Source organism: Elaeis guineensis, chromosome 1 (assembly GCF_000442705.2).
Source record: "Elaeis guineensis isolate ETL-2024a chromosome 1, EG11, whole genome shotgun sequence".
NCBI lineage: Eukaryota > Viridiplantae > Streptophyta > Magnoliopsida > Arecales > Arecaceae > Elaeis > Elaeis guineensis.
In genome coordinates this window covers 57,048,017-57,065,850 of record NC_025993.2, presented here as the reverse complement: position 1 = coordinate 57,065,850, position 17,834 = coordinate 57,048,017, and the positions used below count along the sequence as shown (strand labels likewise).

The window sequence follows — 17,834 nt, the reverse complement described above, 5'->3', positions numbered from 1 at the left end:
CTGGATCATAACAGCCATACGTCTTGATCATCTTATCAAAATGTATGTTCCAACTCCGGGATGCCTGCTTAAGTCCATAAATGGACCTCTGTAGCCTGCACACCTTAGACTCATCTATGGATGTGAATCCTTCAGGTTGTATCATATACACCTCTTCATCCAGCTCTCAATTTAGGAAAGCTGTCTTCACATCCATCTTCCAGATTTCATAGTCCAGATAGGCAGCTATCGCAAGCATAATCCGAATGGATTTGAGCATTGCCATAGGAGAAAATATCTCATCATAGTCTATACCATAACGTTGACGATATCCCTTGGCAACCAGACAGACTTTATAGGTTTCCACCTTTTCGTCTGCGCCCCTCTTCCTCTTGAAGACCCACTTACACCCTATGGGTTTTACTCCTTCGGGTGGGTCAACCAATGTCCACACATCGTTGACCTTCATGGACTCCATTTCGGATTTCATGACCTCTAGCCATTTCTCAGAGTCGGGTCTCTGCATTGCATCCATGTAGGTGATCGGATCCTCATCATTTTCATCAAGTTTGATAGAATCATCATTCCGGACCAAGAAACCATAGTATCTGTCCGGTTGACATGGTATTCTACCAGATCGCCTTAAGGGTGCTTGAGCAAAGGGTTTCGAATCTGATCTAATCAAATCTGGTTCAGGTTCAACAACTTATGTTGGATTTTTCACCTGTCGAATTTTGTCAAGTTCGATCTTAGAGGCAACAGTCCTTTAACCAAGGAACTCACTTTCCAAAAAGATTGTCTTAAGGCTGACAAACACTTTTTGCTCATCAGCTGGGTAGAAGTAATACCCTTTGGTCCCTTTTGGGTACCCTATAAAATTACACTTGTCAGACCTAGGTCCAAGCTTGTCCGTAATTAAACGTTTAATATAAGCCGGACACCCCCAAACCCTAAGGTGCGAGAGTACTGGCTTACGTCCTATCCATATCTCATATGGCATTTTGGTTACAGACTTACTCAGAACCCTATTTAGAAGGTAACAAGCCGATTCGAGTGCATATCCCCAAAGGGAGATCGGCAGACCAGCAAACCCCATCATGGATCGAACCATGTCCAACAAGGTCCGATTCCTCCTTTCAGACACACCATTATGCTGTGGTGTTCCAGGAGGTGTCCACTGAGAGAGAATCCCATTCTCTCCAAGATATGTCAGAAAATCATTGGAAAGGTATTCACCTCCTCGATCAGATCGAAGAGTTTTAATACACTTTTCAATTTATTTTTCTACCTCATTTCGAAATAGTTTGAACATTTCAAACGACTCCGACTTATGCTTCATTAAATAGACATACCCATACCTCGATAGGTCGTCTGTGAAGGTTATGAAGTAGAAATATCCACCTCTTGCACTTGAGCTCATGGGTCCACATACATCAGAATGTACCAGAGCTAAGAGTTCACTGGCTTGCTCACCTTTTCCAGTAAAAGGTGACTTGGTCATTTTACCAAGAAGACAGGACTCACAGGTTGGAAGTGATTCACAATCACCTACTTCAAGAATTCCTTCTTGAGCCAACCTGTTTATCCTGTTCTTATTGATATGATCTAGCCTATAGTGCCAAAGGTAGACTTCTGACACATTATCTATTCTAGGACATTTACCGGAGGTTTGAACCACATTAACAGGTTGTGATAGAAAGTAAATTCTATTATTAAGTTGTCCAACAAACATTGTAACACCATTCAAAATGATATTGCAAACGTTTCTTTTTATTAAAAATTAATAACCGTTCATGGCCAAAAGGCCTACAGAAATAATATCTAATAAGAAGCTTGGACAATAGTGACATTCACTCAGAATTATATTTCGAGAATTGATTACAAGGTTCATGATTCCTAATGCTAGAACTGGAACTTTGCTTCCATCTCCAACGTTCAGGAATCTCTCGCCTTCATCAAATCTCCTACTAACCTGTAGATCCTGCATCGAATTGCAAATATGATAAGGGCTTCCAGTATCCAATACCCAGGCAGTAGTATCACAAATGAAAAAGTAGCAAGGTGTTATCATATAAGTACCTTGCTTCTTCTTCGGCCTGTTCGGGTCCAATGAGATAATGTATAGAGGACAGTTCCTCTTTCAGTGCCCCTGCTTCTTACAAAAGAAGCACTCCACCTGGCTCTGGTCGGGCTTGCGCTTCTTGGTCTGACCCTATGCAGACATCCCAGCATGCGGCTGCACCTTCTTATTCTTCTTCTTCTTGTTCTTCTTCCCTTTCTTAAAGGGTCGACGACCAGAAGAAGACCCTCCCACAATATGTACCAACTCCTTATAGAGCTGGTGGTCCTTCTCAAAGTTTTGCAGCAACCCCAACAAGCCGTGGTAGCTCACTGCAGGCTTTGTCATTCGAAAATGAGTAAGAAAGGGAAGGTAGGACTTAGGCAGAGAATTAAGGATCGCATCCTTACCGAGCTGCTCGTGCAGGGGAAAGCCCAGTTTACTTAGGCACTCAATCATTTCGATCATGTACAATACATGATCAGTGACTGAGACTCCATCCCTCATCCGAGCATTGAAAATGGCACAACTTGTTTTGTGCCTTTCAATGTCGTCAGGCATACCAAAGGAGTCGTTCAACATTTGAAGCACTCCTGTGGTTGGGCATTCTCGAACTTGTGGCTGAACTCATCATTCATTACCGCTAGCAATGCACTGAACAGTGGTACGGTCGTTGAGCCACTTCTGGTAAGTGTCTTGAACTACTCCTCTAGCATTCAAGACTGGCTCCTCAGGTGTCGGATCCATTACTACATAAAGGATCCGCTCATGCTCAAGGATGATTTTTAATTTTTGATATCAGCTATCGAAATTAGGTCCCATGAGCTTGTCATTATCTAATAATGACCGGAGCGATAGGGTAGTGGCCATAGCTGCATAAAGAAAAACCAGACCTATATTAGTACATAAATTATTAATACTAAAGACTTGGACTTTAGTCTAAAGTTTCTCCCAGTATTTTTTACAAACTGGTAGCCTTAACCTTCAATTCGAAGAATTACTTTAATTCTTTAGTGGGTACTAGAATCCATACAGACTACACACGAGCCCAACTTTGGTTGGTCAACCCATGTGCATCTATGGGTAGGTTCATAACCAGTTGTTTCTCTAAATAACTTCTAGTAATTAATTTTGCCCCAGAACCGAATCAGTAGGCTTTGGCCTCCACTGAAAAGATCTGGTTAGGTCCAACCATTAACATGACTTGATTTGGTGAATCGGATCAATAAATGATCAGGCCCGACTTTGGCCGGCCAACCTGACCACCATCAGAAAGACTCAAACCAAATTATCATATTATGAATGATAATTCCATTAGTCAATAAGCACCAGGCCTTTAGACCTCCAATGATTATTAAACTAATGGACTGATTATCACTCACTTAATGGGAGGCTATGACTTAGTTATCACTATAACTTAATCATTTTAGGGACCTAATAATTTTGAAGATTTTATTAAAGGATAGATGAGAAGAAAATATCATATCCAGCCAATTTCAATCCTCCCACTGACTTCACCAAGTCAGATTAAAAAAGATTTAATTAAGGCCGGCATTAGGAGCACCTAAATCAGTCACACTAATTTACCTAATGACATGGGTGAGCCCTAATCACCAAGTGATCTAATCAAAACCTAATTCACCAGGTTGGCCAGGTAAGTGAGATCAGTGGTGGGGATAAGCCATTAACTCGTCAGAGATCGAATCACTGCGAGTAGCTCCCACTTAAAAACCACTGGTCAAACTGCCAAACTTATCTTAGACACCAACCGGTTCATTAGTTTTAATTTGATCAACTTAGTAAAAAGGGTTCCACCGCATAGCCATGAATTAAGTCTATCTTGGTCTAGTTAAAGACATAGATCCATTTAACTACAACTATTGGAGTTGAGTCTAGAGTATCCTTGACCTAATCTAATTCAACTTTTGATTACATTTGACCAATTACTCTAATTTAGTCCATTTCTTTAAGCTAACCTTAGGTCTAACCCATCTAACCCATTGACCCACAAGTTTATGCAATTGTCTAAGGTCTTAATTCACAATTCTAGACCTACTGGACAATACTTATTTTTTTTTTATTTTCTGTTTACTAAATATGTTGACTCATTTCACAAATAGAACATCATATTTTATAAATAGCAATCCTATTGCTAATTACATAATAGAAAATAACTCAATCAAAATAAATCATGAATATTCCTTTAGATCTAATCTAACACATTCATGATAAATTTCACAATTGAACCTATACAATTAATTCTTTTCGCTGCTTCATCTGTATGGGATATAATTGCAGCGGCATTCCAACCACCATAGGAGACCCCATCGAATGGGAGGAAAAGGCCTTTAAACCCTACTTTTCTCCTATGACCGGACGGTCATGGCAACCAACCCAATTCGATTACTTGCTACTTGGATCAAGTATATCTGAATATACCAATTTCAAAATTTAAATTTCAAATTTCAAATTTTAAATTTTGAATTTCAAATTTTAAACAAATTTCAAATTTCAAATTTCAAAATTTTGAATTTCAAATTTTGAATTTCAAATTTTGAATTTTAAATTTTGAATTTCAAATTTGAAATTTCTACCAATTTTCAAATTTCAAATTTTAAATTTTGAATTTCAAATTTTTGAATTTTGAATTTCAAATTTCAAATTTCAAAATTCAAATTTTAAATTTTAAATTTCAAATTTTGAATTTTGAATTTTGAACAACTTTCAAAATTCAAATTTTGAATTTTGAATTTCAAATTTTAAATTTAAACTTTTTTAGATTACAACTTAATCTATGCATGCAAATATATATATCATATCTTAGAACCTGGCTCTGATACCATTTGAAGCGAAATTCAGTGCAGGGGTAAAATGGTAATTTTAAAATTTTTTAAAATTATGATTTTATAGTAGAAAAATATTAATTAATCTAATTAATTAACATAAATTTATCCTACACTAGGATCTAAATATGATATATAGCATGCATGCATTTAAATTTGAAATTCGAATTTGAACAATAAATACTTTACTATAATGTGTTCAGAACACAATACCTTTGTGCGGGTAGTAGATCACCATAATCTGATCATCGTTGGAAGAGTCTGATCATCGTGATGTAGCCACACAGTGTGTCTGGCCTCTGTAGATCATTCACATGAAGTTTTCGATCTGATCGACTCCTTAAGAGTGCTAGCTCGTTGTAGAGCCCTTTCGACGATCGATGTTGATCGAACTCCTTCGATCGATATCTGCTGATTTTTTGGATACTCTGGATCATCAGCAGACATGCTTGAGAGGATGATGAAGATCTCCCTAAAATTTGGTGGGCTCACGACACTTGTAGCTCACCTTCTCACTTCCCTAACCCCAGGTTGAAACCTTGGGGAACTCACTGAAACCCTGCGCACCTTTTTTTTTTCTCTTTTTCTCTCAAAAGGATATGGACCTTCACCTCACGCACAAAGATTTCTCACACACAGATTTTCTCTCCAAATTTTTTTCAATTACCCACGCCCAACTCTTCTCCTACTTTTAAAACAACAACAAACGTCTTATCCACGTGAGAGGATAAAGATGAGTAATTGCACATTTGAATTCAAATCAAATTTTGAATTCAAATGGAAACCAATTTATCCCTATCCACTAAAGGTGTGAGAAGAGGAGGGCATGGCTTAATTTGTGCATGAATGATTTCATGAGAAATATTTTCTCGTGTAATAAATGGGGCGTTAAAAGAGGATAAGGTCAAGATGCTAAGATTGGTTGCTCATTCAAATTCAAACTTTGTTTTGAATTTGAATGGCCAACCAATCATCCTTTTCCACTAATTTGGCGCATTAAAGTAGGGCGTGATGAAGGCTTTGCGTGAGGAAAAATTCTTGAGAACTTCCTTCTCAAAAATTCAAATGGGCGCAGTGGAAGTGAGGTGGCACAGGGAGAATGGGTCAAGGTGGTTTTATTATTTAAACCAACCTAATTGAACCAAATAAGTTAGGCCCAATTAGACTAATTTAAACCCAACTTAATTAGTCTTAACTAGGCTCAATAAAATCCTAATCAAATCAGTAATTGATTAAGCCCAACCCCTGATCATATCTGGGACCAAACCATCTCGACAATTAGGTTAACTCTTAACCTAATCGAGTCAAACCCAACTGAATCCAATTCAATTAGACTTGATCCAAAAATAATTACTCAATCAAATTGAGTTAATTAGTGATCAAATCACTAATTAAACCCCTCATAAATATTGAGTCTAAATTCGATGGGTAATCGGGCATCATAATTCATCGATATGTAACCCTAATCGAAGAGTCCTAAACCAGTGGGACTCTTGACCTCGTACCCAAAATGTGTGAAATTCATGATCAAAGAATCCTGATTCTCGATCACAGAATCCTAGACATGAAGGACTCTTCACCAGCTATCAGATCAGATAGGAACCTCTAATGTGTGTGACCCCACAGGTTCGAACCTAAGTCGGTAGCACAGGAACCAATTCTTGTACTAATAGAAGTGACCATCTAGCAGTGGTATCCGATGTCCGGATAGGTCTAATAGTCGCAATCGCAACACTCAGTGCCTATGTGAATATGGTTACTATATAATTCATCCTTTTGACCCCTATGTTTAGGATGACTCAGGGTTAAACTGTCAATCCTGATCAGATCATCCGAATCATTCTCAACTCAAACAGTCCTGTGACTCCTCACTAGGACTACCTTGGCCAAGATTTTGCTAAATTGAAACATGACTGTACATATCTCCTAAATTAGAGTGATCAATCCCACCTTGACACACGCACTGACAAGTCCAGTACTTGACTACACCCAGCAGCCTTCCGTCACTGAATTAGAAATTCAGGTAGTCCAGTACCTAAGAGCAGTGAGTTGCTTGCAAGTCACCATGGCGATCTCAGATCGGAAGGACATTTATACCCATATTCCATCGGAGCAAATCTTGACAGTAGAAATAGCTCCAGAGTCGGTCACGTTCAGTATAGATGTACCCTTACATCTCACCTGTATGCCATATCAGTGTCTACACACTCTTTGGTTAAGAGGACAACCATCCTATATGGCATACAACGACCTATGCTTGATAAACGTTGTCGTCCATGGTAGCAACGTATCATTTGATCGCGAACAGATTTAAGGACTAAACGATAAATCCTTCTTTGTCGAGTCTAAATAGTTCTAAGGACTTCACCACAACATAGGAGTTCATTAGAAGATGAAACATTTTATGATGAAAAAAAAATACCAAAATAATTTTTATTAATTCATAATTCATGTACATATAAAAAAGGAGCACAACCGTCAACAAGCTGACGATTGGCTTTGGGACACTATTCCCAACACTGATCACATCAGATAAGAACCCAAGCCTCTCTCCAAGAGTTGGCACCAACATTGGATAAGCACAATCATGTTGGCGCCAAAGAGTCCATGTTGATCAAGACTCCTCTTAATCTTAATCCACTTGGGGTGCAAGCCTTATCCAATTGTGGCGCCCACTTTGGTGCTTATTTTTGGCAGGTGGACACACCACAAAAAACCTTCAATAACCTCTTGCCAAGTGGCCTTCAGTTTAAGACCCATATGTCAACATTTGATAGATGTCCTAAAATGAAAATGGCAGGTGTCAGGAATTAGCAGGTGCTTGTCTTAAATTCATCTCATGAATTAAAACGAGTCTTTTCTGAGCTGGACAAGCTTCATTTAGACTGAGAGAAATCTTCTCAAGGTTCTCTGGGTGAGTCAAATTATATTTGGCTCAATCGAGATAAAAAAGATTACACGAGGAGAAAGTTAGGCTCAATCGTGTGCTAGCATGATTTTCTTGAACCTAATTGGATCTAATCCAAATCAATTAGGCTAGTCCAATTGATAACATCCAGATCCTAACCCTTGTTAGTGTGACCCAGTCAGGTTCAATTCTGTGTGGTAATGAGACTTGTCGTGATCTCATCATCGACATCATCAAAACTCCTTTCGATGGACCAGAACTCTTCTGATTCAGACAATTAGAATGATCGATCATCAAGATCATTCTAATTGCTTTAAAAATTTACTAGTGACACCTAGCAGTATATGGTGGCAACCCATCAGAACTGAAGATGAACCTCTCGGTGCAGCTACCTATGTGATTGAGTTCCTGTATCATGAGTCCCGACTGAATTAGGGTTAAGGTGAACTCGTCAAACCCAACATCAGTCATATGAATCAATCGATTGATTCGAGTCTGATGTGAAACCTCAATGAAAAACTCTTTTCTATTATTTCACTCTGCCATGGTCATGGGCTTAAGGACTCGATCTTTCGATCATCATAGGACTACTCCTCTCATCTACCGAGGTTGATAGATCCCATCTTGGTGCGATCTGGTTCCTACAATGAATATGCTACAGCCAACATACACCTTAGGGTTTTGAATAGCTAGAAGACCGAGTTATGGTGTAGTCAAACTATAATACACTTAAGGTGAACTATCGATGCACCTCAGGTCAAAGAACTAGACACACAACTGCAGCATCAAGCTTAGTCATTGACGAGAAGGTAGACTTCCTTATGACTGCTTAAGGTGGTCACGCTCAGTACTCTCATTCTCAATGAATATCTATACTCTCGCTTCAGTGTCTCCACACTATAGACTCAAGATACATCTACCCTAAGAAAGCAATCATACACCAACCTTCTGGATCGATCACCATCCTCATGATGATCCTATGGTCAGGAGCTGTTTATGAGTTAGTTATGTAAATTCATACCTTAAATTTTCAACTCTTGAAAATATGAATTGACATTCCTACTAACTCAAAAGATGTATCACAGGCACAATGTATACAATGTGATAGAAGAATAACCTACTTATTGATTTATAGTCAAAATTACAAATTTATCCTTAGATTTGTACAGGAATGTGTTAGCCAATCTGGCATCTAGGGTACACATCTAACACCGATCAATTTATAGCCACTAAAGGGATGCCAAAAGAGAGGGATGCACCTCATCCAAGAGGCCTATCTGATCTGATTATCAGAGATAAAAGTTCTTTCAAATAGGACTCTTATCAATGATACATCGATCAGCACCCTACTTTGCATGCATGACTAGAGAAGGGATGTTTTTGCATCCCTTCTCAAATTAGAAAAATCCTCAAAAATCTATGTGGATAGAGGATTCAATTCTTATTCTATAACATATAATGAGTAGATAAAAATTCTCACAAATGGATGTGTTCTAATATCTTTTCTTGCGAAGTCTGATCACCACATGTGCAGGCATAAGGAGGAACTTATGGCATCCATTTGGGATCCAGATAAGTATGAAAAAATTTTAAAAAAATTATCAAAAATATCTTATCAAATGTGAAACATTATCATCAAAAATTATTCTATTTTAAAAAAATTTGATGAGGAGAAAGTCTCTCTAAATCTTAGAGAGATGCGACGCTTCTGCACGTGCGTGCAAGACTTCCTTCTTTTTTCTAATTTTTCTCTGATCTAAAAATTCTAGAAAAAATACATCTCATATTTTGATATATGAACCAAAAGATGGAGGGTGATATGGGCTATCACATGTGATGCATAGTCATTAATAGCACCAAAAATAACTCTACTCACTACGTAGGTAGGATGAGTCGAGATCATATCCTTAGGGACCTTGGGCTAAGTTGAGATTGCAAAATAAAAGAAAGAAGCATTGTTTTGATTTAAAAAATAAATTATCTTAAAATTGATGTAATTAGAAAATAAAGAGCTCGAAAGTTTTGAATTAATTTTGCACTAGCAGAGTTGTATCTCTTTTTTAATTAAATAGATACGATTAATCTTAGAAAAAATATCTATCTTACCTCGGCACACCCCGTATCCGTAGATCACGGCGTGTCTCTGAAAAGTACTAGGTAAGCAACTTTTCTTTCCTCGGCATGCCTCGTACCCATAGATCACGGTGCATCTCCAGAAAGTAAAAGTTGTTCCTAATATTAATCTAACAGGAAAGCATAAATAAAAGCATATGAAAGAGAGCAAATAAAGAACTCATGACGATTTAAATAAAAAGCATAATCTTTATTGCATATAAAGAAATACAAGAAAGTTTAGAACAATAAACCCACTCTGTGTTGTTACAAAATTTCTTCTCCACTCCCGAGACTGCTAGCCTAGCTGCTTATGGAGTAGTCTCTTTCTCTTCTTCTATGCAAGGCTCTAGAAGAATTCCTGGGCTCCTCTCAAATGGGAGTACAAGAGCCTTTTTATAGGTGTTAGGAGGGATGAGTTTTACATGGTTTTCCGATGTGGGACTAAAGAAAATACTAAGGACTAAAAGATGGGTGGATGAGATGGAAAGATCACAAGCAGATAAAGAAAATATAAATTCTTCCTCCTGAAGTATTTCCAAGTATCATATTTTTTCCTTTTAATGAGCATCTGTTCGTCTGTTCACGTCCGCCAACAAAAACTCCTCGCACCCTGCCATGCCGCATGCCCGCACTGGCGATGCCGCACGCCCGCACTGGCGATGCCGCACGCCCGCACTGGCGATGCCGCACGCCCGCCTGCCCTGCCGCGTGCGCTCACTGCCGCGCCTGCCCTGCCGCACAGATTACAAAAAGAAACTTTTGTTTCTTTAAAATGATGCCTATATCCTTTTGGATTCTTTGCATAGTATCTTCATTTTCTATAATACCGTATGCATCCTTTTTTTATTTTAATTTTATTTTAAGTCTAATTTTCTTCAAACTTGAGTCTTTTTGATCTGCGAATAGGACTCTTTGTATCAGCGATCCCTTTCCTGTAAAACATAAAAAGATGAATCAAATTTTTAATAAATAAAATAAATTAACTATAATTTTTTACTTTAAATGACTTAAATTTAGTGTTTATCACACTCCCAACTTGAATTTTGCTCGTCCTCGAGTAAGATAGATATATCAGCATTGTGTACCGACTCGGTCTTGAATACAAAGTTAGGTTAGGTATCCCAAAAGGTAGATGATATCTGGTCAGACTATTAAAGAGATACTTCATTGGATTATCAATTTGACCCAATTAGTGGCGAGTATTAACTAAAAAAATTTCAAAAGCTTTTCTTTCACCAACTCCCCACTTTACTCTTTAAATCTTCTAACTTAATGTGAGAGAGGTTTATTATCTTCTTACAATTTAGTCCCCTTATTATCCACTATTTTCTTTTTAACATTGCCTACCTTTTTACGCGAACCACAATACTTACTTAGGCGAAGGGGCTCGGTTACTCAGTAGAAAACCAATATTTTTTTTTTTTTAAATAAAATTTTAAGGAGAATTTTTGCATACCTCGACTTTTCACCCAATCTCTCATGAAGCAGATTCTTTATTGAGATCAGTAAGAAGAGGGTTGTAGAATCACTCTTAAAATTTGATCTAGTTTAAACCCTACCATTCATTGGGTTTTCTTAATAATTTATTCCTCAGTATCTCTAAAATTATCTTGACCGTTAATCATTCATTGATTAGGATGCCTAATTGACTCTTAATCAAAATAAAATTTGGATACACAAAACTAATTATTTCTGACCATACTCGAGGATTTGATTAATTTTCTTCCCCCCCAACTTAATCTATATTATCCTCAATGGAGTAAGAAAGCAAAAGAAATAAAAAGAAATAAAAGGAGAGAGTGCACCTGGGATAATTTTGCTTCGGAAGTTGAAGATAGCTTCATTGATTAATAGGTTCTTGTTCTAAATTCCTGCAGCTGCAGTAAAGTAAAAAAAATATGAAATCATTGGGTTGCCTCCCAACAAGCGCTAAGTTTTACGTCTTCAGCCAGACGTCCAGTTTATTATTCATTATAAAGTGGATCACACAGGTAGATGGTATTGATTCGTTCTTTATGTGCAATTTCATCTACATATGGCTTCAGACGTTGGTCGTTTACCTTAAATGTATTGCCATTCTGAGGGTCATGAATTTCAATTGCTCCATGTGGGAATATTTGTGTGACAATGAAAGGTCCATCCTATCGGGATCGAAGTTTATTGGGAAAAGACGTAACCTGGAATTGAAAAGCCATACCTTTTGATTTAGCTCAAATAATTTTCTAGAGATATATTTGTCATGAAATACTTTGGTTCGAGCCTTATAAATTCATGAACTCTCATATGTATCGTTGCGAAGTTTTTTCAGTTCATTGATTTGCAACCTTCGATTAGAACCTGCATTCTTCATGTTAAAATTAAATATTCGTATAGCCCAGAGTGCTCGATGTTCTAATTCAACCGACAGATGGCAAGCTTTGCCATAAACTAATCGGTAGGGTGACATACCGATATGGGTTTTAAAAGCTGTACGGTAAGCCCATAATGCATCATCTAAGCGAAGAGACCAATCCTTTCTATCGGGCCTAACCGTCTTTTCTAAGATATGTTTAATCTTCCTATTTGACACCTCTACCTAACCATTAGTTTGGGGGTGATATGGTGTGGCCACTTTGTGTGTAATATTATATTTTTTTATAAGTGCTTCAAAATGTTTATTCGTAAAATGAGTCCCCCATCACTAATGATCACCCTTGGGAAGCCAAACTGACTAATGATATTTCATTGGATAAAACTAGTTACAACTTTATTATCATTAGTCTGTATAGCTATTGCCTCCACCCATTTTGACATGTAATCAACTGCCACCAGAATATATTTGAATCCAAACGAGGCTGGAAAAGGTCCCATAAAATCAATCCCCCAAACATCAAAGATTTCTACTACTAAAATGGGGGTCAGTGGCATCATATCCTTCTTGGATAAATTTTCTGTTTGCTGACATTGCAGATAACTTCGGCCAAAGTCATGTGCATCTTTGAAAAGCATTGGCCAATAAAATTCACTCTGCAGCACTTTTGCTGCAGTTTTTCTTCCACTAAAATGTCCCCCACATGCCGAAGAATGGCAGAAAGTGAGAATGCTTTGGAATTCACTCTCGGGGACACAACGGCGAATAACTTAGTCAGGACAGTATTTGAATAGTTCAGGTTCCTCCCAGAAATAATGTTTAATTTGCGAGAAAAATTGATCCTTTTCTTATTTTGTCCAGTGAGAAGGTACTTATTCTATTGACAAGTAATTGACAATATGGGCAAACCATGGAGGACGGCTAGAGAAGATTGCAAAAAATTATTCGTCAGAAAATTTTTCTTTGACCTCATCTATGCCTATCGTGTGTTCAACTAAGATCTTGGAGATGTGATCAGCTACCACATTCTCGGAACCCTTCTTATCTCGGATTTTCAGATCAAATTCTTATAAAAAAAAGTTCCATCTGATCAAACACGATTTAGTATCTTTCTTTGAGAGGAGATGTTTCAGAGCCACATGATCAGAGTAAACTAGAACCTTAGACCCTAACAGATATGAGCAAAATTTTTCAAGTGCGAACACTACTGCTAGTAGCTCTTTTTCTGTTGTGGTGTAGTTTAATTGGGCATTGAAAAGAGTCTTGCTAACATAATAGATCACATGTGGCTCTTTATTGATTTTTTGGCCTAAGACGGCACCTATTGTAAAGTCAGAGGCATCACACATAATCTCAAATGGAATGGACCAGTCAGGGGGTTTTATTATGGGTGTCGTTGTCAGGGCTGTTCGTAATGTGTTGAATGCTTTCAAACAGTCTTCGTCAAAGATAAATGGTGTGTCCTTGGCCAACAGATTGCACAAGAGTCTTGAAATCTTGCTAAAGTCTTTGATGAAGCATCTATAAAATTCGGCATGACCTAAGAAGGATCATATTTGTCGGACCGAAGTAGGAGGTGGTAGTTATGAAATGATCTCAACTTTGGCTTTATCTACCTCGATCCCTCTTTCAAAAATAATATGTCCTAATACAGTTCCTTTCCGCACCATGAAATGGCTCTTTTCCCAACTTAGGACAAGATTTGTCTCCATACACCGTTTAAGAACTTTGGAAAGATTATGGAGATAATCCTCAAAGGTGGTTCCAAACATAGAAAAATCATCCATAAAAATTTAAAAATATTTATCCATCATATTCGAAAAAATGGCCAGTATGCACCGTTGAAATGTAGCGGGTGCATTGCAGAGCCCGAATGGCATACACCAAAAAGCGAAGGTGCCATAGGGGTAGGTGAAGGTAGTCTTTTCTTGGTCATCCGAAAATATAGGTACTTGATTGTACCCTGAATAACCATCAAGAAAATAGAAGAAACTTTGTCCTGCTAACCATTCTAAGATTTGGTCGATGAAGGGCAATGGAAAATGGTCCTTCCTAGTAACGGCATTTAGTTTTCTATAATCTATGCATACTCGCCTTCCAGATGATATGCGAGTGAGAAGCAGTTCACCTTCTTCGTTCTCAACCATAGTAATACCTCATTTCTTAGGTACTACTTGAGTGAGACTGACCTATTTACTATCAGATATGGGGTAGATGATTCCAGTATCTAACCACTTTACCGCCTCTTTCTTTACTACTTCACGCATGTTTGGGTTCAATCTCCTCTACATATCTCGATGGGGTTTGGCATTTGCCTCAAAATAAATATGGTGCATGCAAATGGAGGGGTGAATTCCTTTTAAATCGATAATGGACCAACCGATAGCCTCTTTGTATTCCTTCAGAATACCAACCAATTATGCTTCCTAATTAGGGGTCAAGTTTGATGCAATGATTGCTGGGAGGGTGTCATTGGGTCCTAGAAATACATACTTGAGCGTAGCAGGAAGGGGTTTCAATTCTAATATAGGTGGTGATTCTAAAGATGGGACTATTAGTGTACTGGCTAATGTGGGCAATGGCTCATACTTGATTGTCCATGGAGGAGTGGTTTTATCGTGTGGTGTATCCAATAAGTTGTTAACTTCTTTCATATATCCCTCAAAGTCATACACTCCAAAGTGAGCCAATCAAGTATCTAAGGGGTCTGGTGCTAGAATTGTGGGTGTTGCATCTTCTATAATGTCTTCTAGTGTATCTACTTCGAAGCAACTATCCATTGATGGTCCATGGGAAGCACCAAACATATTCAGTCTCAGTTTCTTATTCTCAAACGATACGTCCATGACTCCTGTCCTACAATTAATGCATACATTTGCCATAGCTAGGAAAGATCATCCTAAGATAATGAGAATTTGTCTTGGGTTGTCACTTAGTTCCATGTCGAGAACCAGAAAATCAACTGGAAAGTAAAACTCATCTACCTTGACCAAGACAACTTCAAGCATTCCACATGGTTCCTTAATTGATCTGTTGACTAATTGCCGTGCAACTGATGTAGGTTTCAGTTCTCCGAATCCAAAAAGTTCATACACCGAACTAGGTAAAAGATTCACACTTGCCCCTAAGTCCAGAAGAGCTTTTTTAATGTGATAATCTCCTATAACACAAGAAATGATGGGGGCTCCTAGGTCCTTAAGCTTTGGAGGAGTGGCATGCTGGAAGACAGAACTAGCCTACTCAGTGAGGCATACTTTCTTTGGGATTTGTGATCTAGATTTATATTTTGGGTGCACAAATCTTTCAAAAATTTGGCATAAGCAAGGACCTATTTGATTACGTCTAGAAGGGGAAGATTAATTTGAACTTGCTTAAACAATTCCAACATTTCATCGAATTTTTCTCCCTTCTTATCTACAGGAATAGGGGCTTTCAGGGCATCCAGAAATGGGGCTTTAGGCAAGTAAGATGATTTCGGTGCAGTTGGTTCCTTCTCTATTTTCAGGTCCTCCTTGTTCTTGGGTGATTTGGCTTTGGTTAGAGGTTTAGGGTCGGTCTCATTGGTTTTACTAGTGTGTTCAATGACCTTCCCACTTCTCAGAGTCATGATTGATTTGGTGTGTTCAGAAAAAGCTTCTGGGGTATTAGAGCTCTCAATCACAAATTGCCCTCTTAGGTTGGTCTCGGGTTGGCTAGATAATTTTTCTCCTTCCCTCCTACTGAATGCAGTCGCTAGTTGATCTATTTGGGTCTCTAGCTTAGCAATGGATTGTGTGTGGGAGTTAAGGGTCTGAGTGTTGACTTCTAATCGTTCTAGTGCTTTCAGAACTTTTTCTTCAAAAGCTGAGCTGTGACCAGTAGTAGATGGTTGAGGAGCATTTTAAAATTGATGGTATGATCCATGCCTATATGTTGGGTCCTGATATTGAGGTCGAGGTGCGGCAGGGCCAACCACTGGTTGTGGTCTCCAGAAAAAATTTGGATAGTTTCTCCAGTCGGGGTTATAAGTGCTCGAATATGGATCGTTTTCTGGTCTGCGAGCTTGTTGGACTTGAGCTTGCTGAACCTGTTCGTGCATAAACTCAGGAAATTGAGGTGCGGCTGGGCATTCACTAACAAAATAGTTCGGACTTACACACAATGCACAAACTTCTTGGATTGGGTTAGGTGGAATCGGGGATTGTCCAGTATTTAGAAGACGGTCTAATTTTTAGGACAGTTCATCTACCTTACTGTGGATATCCATGATGTTTCCAATCTGATAAATTTCACTTCTTTTTTGTTGAAGCATGGGTTGTTCTCTAGAAGTGGCAGACATATGATGTAGAGAATTCTCACTAAGTGTTTCAAAGAGCTGCCAGGCTTCATCCTCACTCTTTAGCATGAATGTCCCACCACATGATGCATCAACCATTTGTCGGTGTTTCTCTGATAGACCATCATAAAAGCACTGACAAAGTTGCCATTTAGGGACAGCATGGTGTGGACATTTACGAATGAGGTCCCTTAACCTTTCCCATGTCTCTTGAAAAAGTTCACCCTCCAATTGGAAAAAACTAGTGATAGCTTTTCTAATTTGATTTGTTTTTCCATTTGGAAAGTATTTCTTGAGAAATTCTCTCTGAAGATGATCCCAAGTTGAAATGGTTATAGAGTTTAAAGAGTTTAATCAATGCTTGGCTTTGTCCTTAAGTGAGAAAGAAAACAGTTTCAACCTAAGGGCATCATCGGAGAAGTTTTGGATTTTTACTGTGGAACAAATTTCAAAAAATTTATCCATGTATTTGTATGGGTCCTCATTACTAAGTCCATAGAATGATGGCAATATTTGAATAATGCTAGACTTAATCTCATATTGGGTAGCTTCTACTGGAGGTGCTTGAATGCATGGAGAGTAAGTATATGAGGATGGAGTGAAATATTCTCTCAATGAGCGTGGAGGATTAGCCTCACCAGGTGCAGCCATGTTTCTAACTCAGATAGTCCTAAGAGTCTTTTCTAATTCTTTGTCCAATGGTTGCAAGTTGGGTTTTAGTAATCGTCGACCTAACATGCAACTAAAAGGTCTATGTAGGACTATCCTAGTCTGTTAAGGATTTTTTTTTTTATTAAGAGGAGAAGAGAAGAGAGAAAAGAGTTCTAAAGAAGAGATCCTAAGAAGTCTTAAAACTAATAGAAGAATTAGTTATGGTTAGATTTTAATTGCAATCAAGTTAGCACGCAGTGGACTCTCTATCCTAAAGTTACCCTAGTTCTAGACAGCTCCTAACTGTAGTTAGCCTTCAAGCCCTCCAAGTCGGAGCTTGACCAACCAACTGGCCAGGTAAGTGTAAGGTTGGTGGGAGTCCCCCCGTTACTTTCCTTAGACACCAATTAAATTGGCCAGGTCAGTGAACGGAACCAATTAAAAACCACCTTCCTTTGGGCCCAGTCATCCCGCAAACCACTTGCCTAGACACCAGCTAGCTGACCAAGTCTAACCTGGTTCAACTCTCAGGGTCACTTATCCTAATGAGCTCGAAATCCTTAGGGGTCAACGTCTAATTAATTTTAGATTAAGGTCTAGGTTATGCAAATGCA

At 38.3% G+C, this 17,834-nt stretch overlaps 1 non-coding gene across 1 annotated transcript; it reads left to right on the top strand.

The window, feature by feature from the left end:
- Window positions 1-16,726: 16,726 nt before the first annotated feature.
- On the top strand, window positions 16,727-16,832 carry LOC140855167 (small nucleolar RNA R71). The gene has a single exon (XR_012138197.1). It is a non-coding gene; the product is annotated as a small nucleolar RNA R71 (small nucleolar RNA).
- Window positions 16,833-17,834: the final 1,002 nt, after the last annotated feature.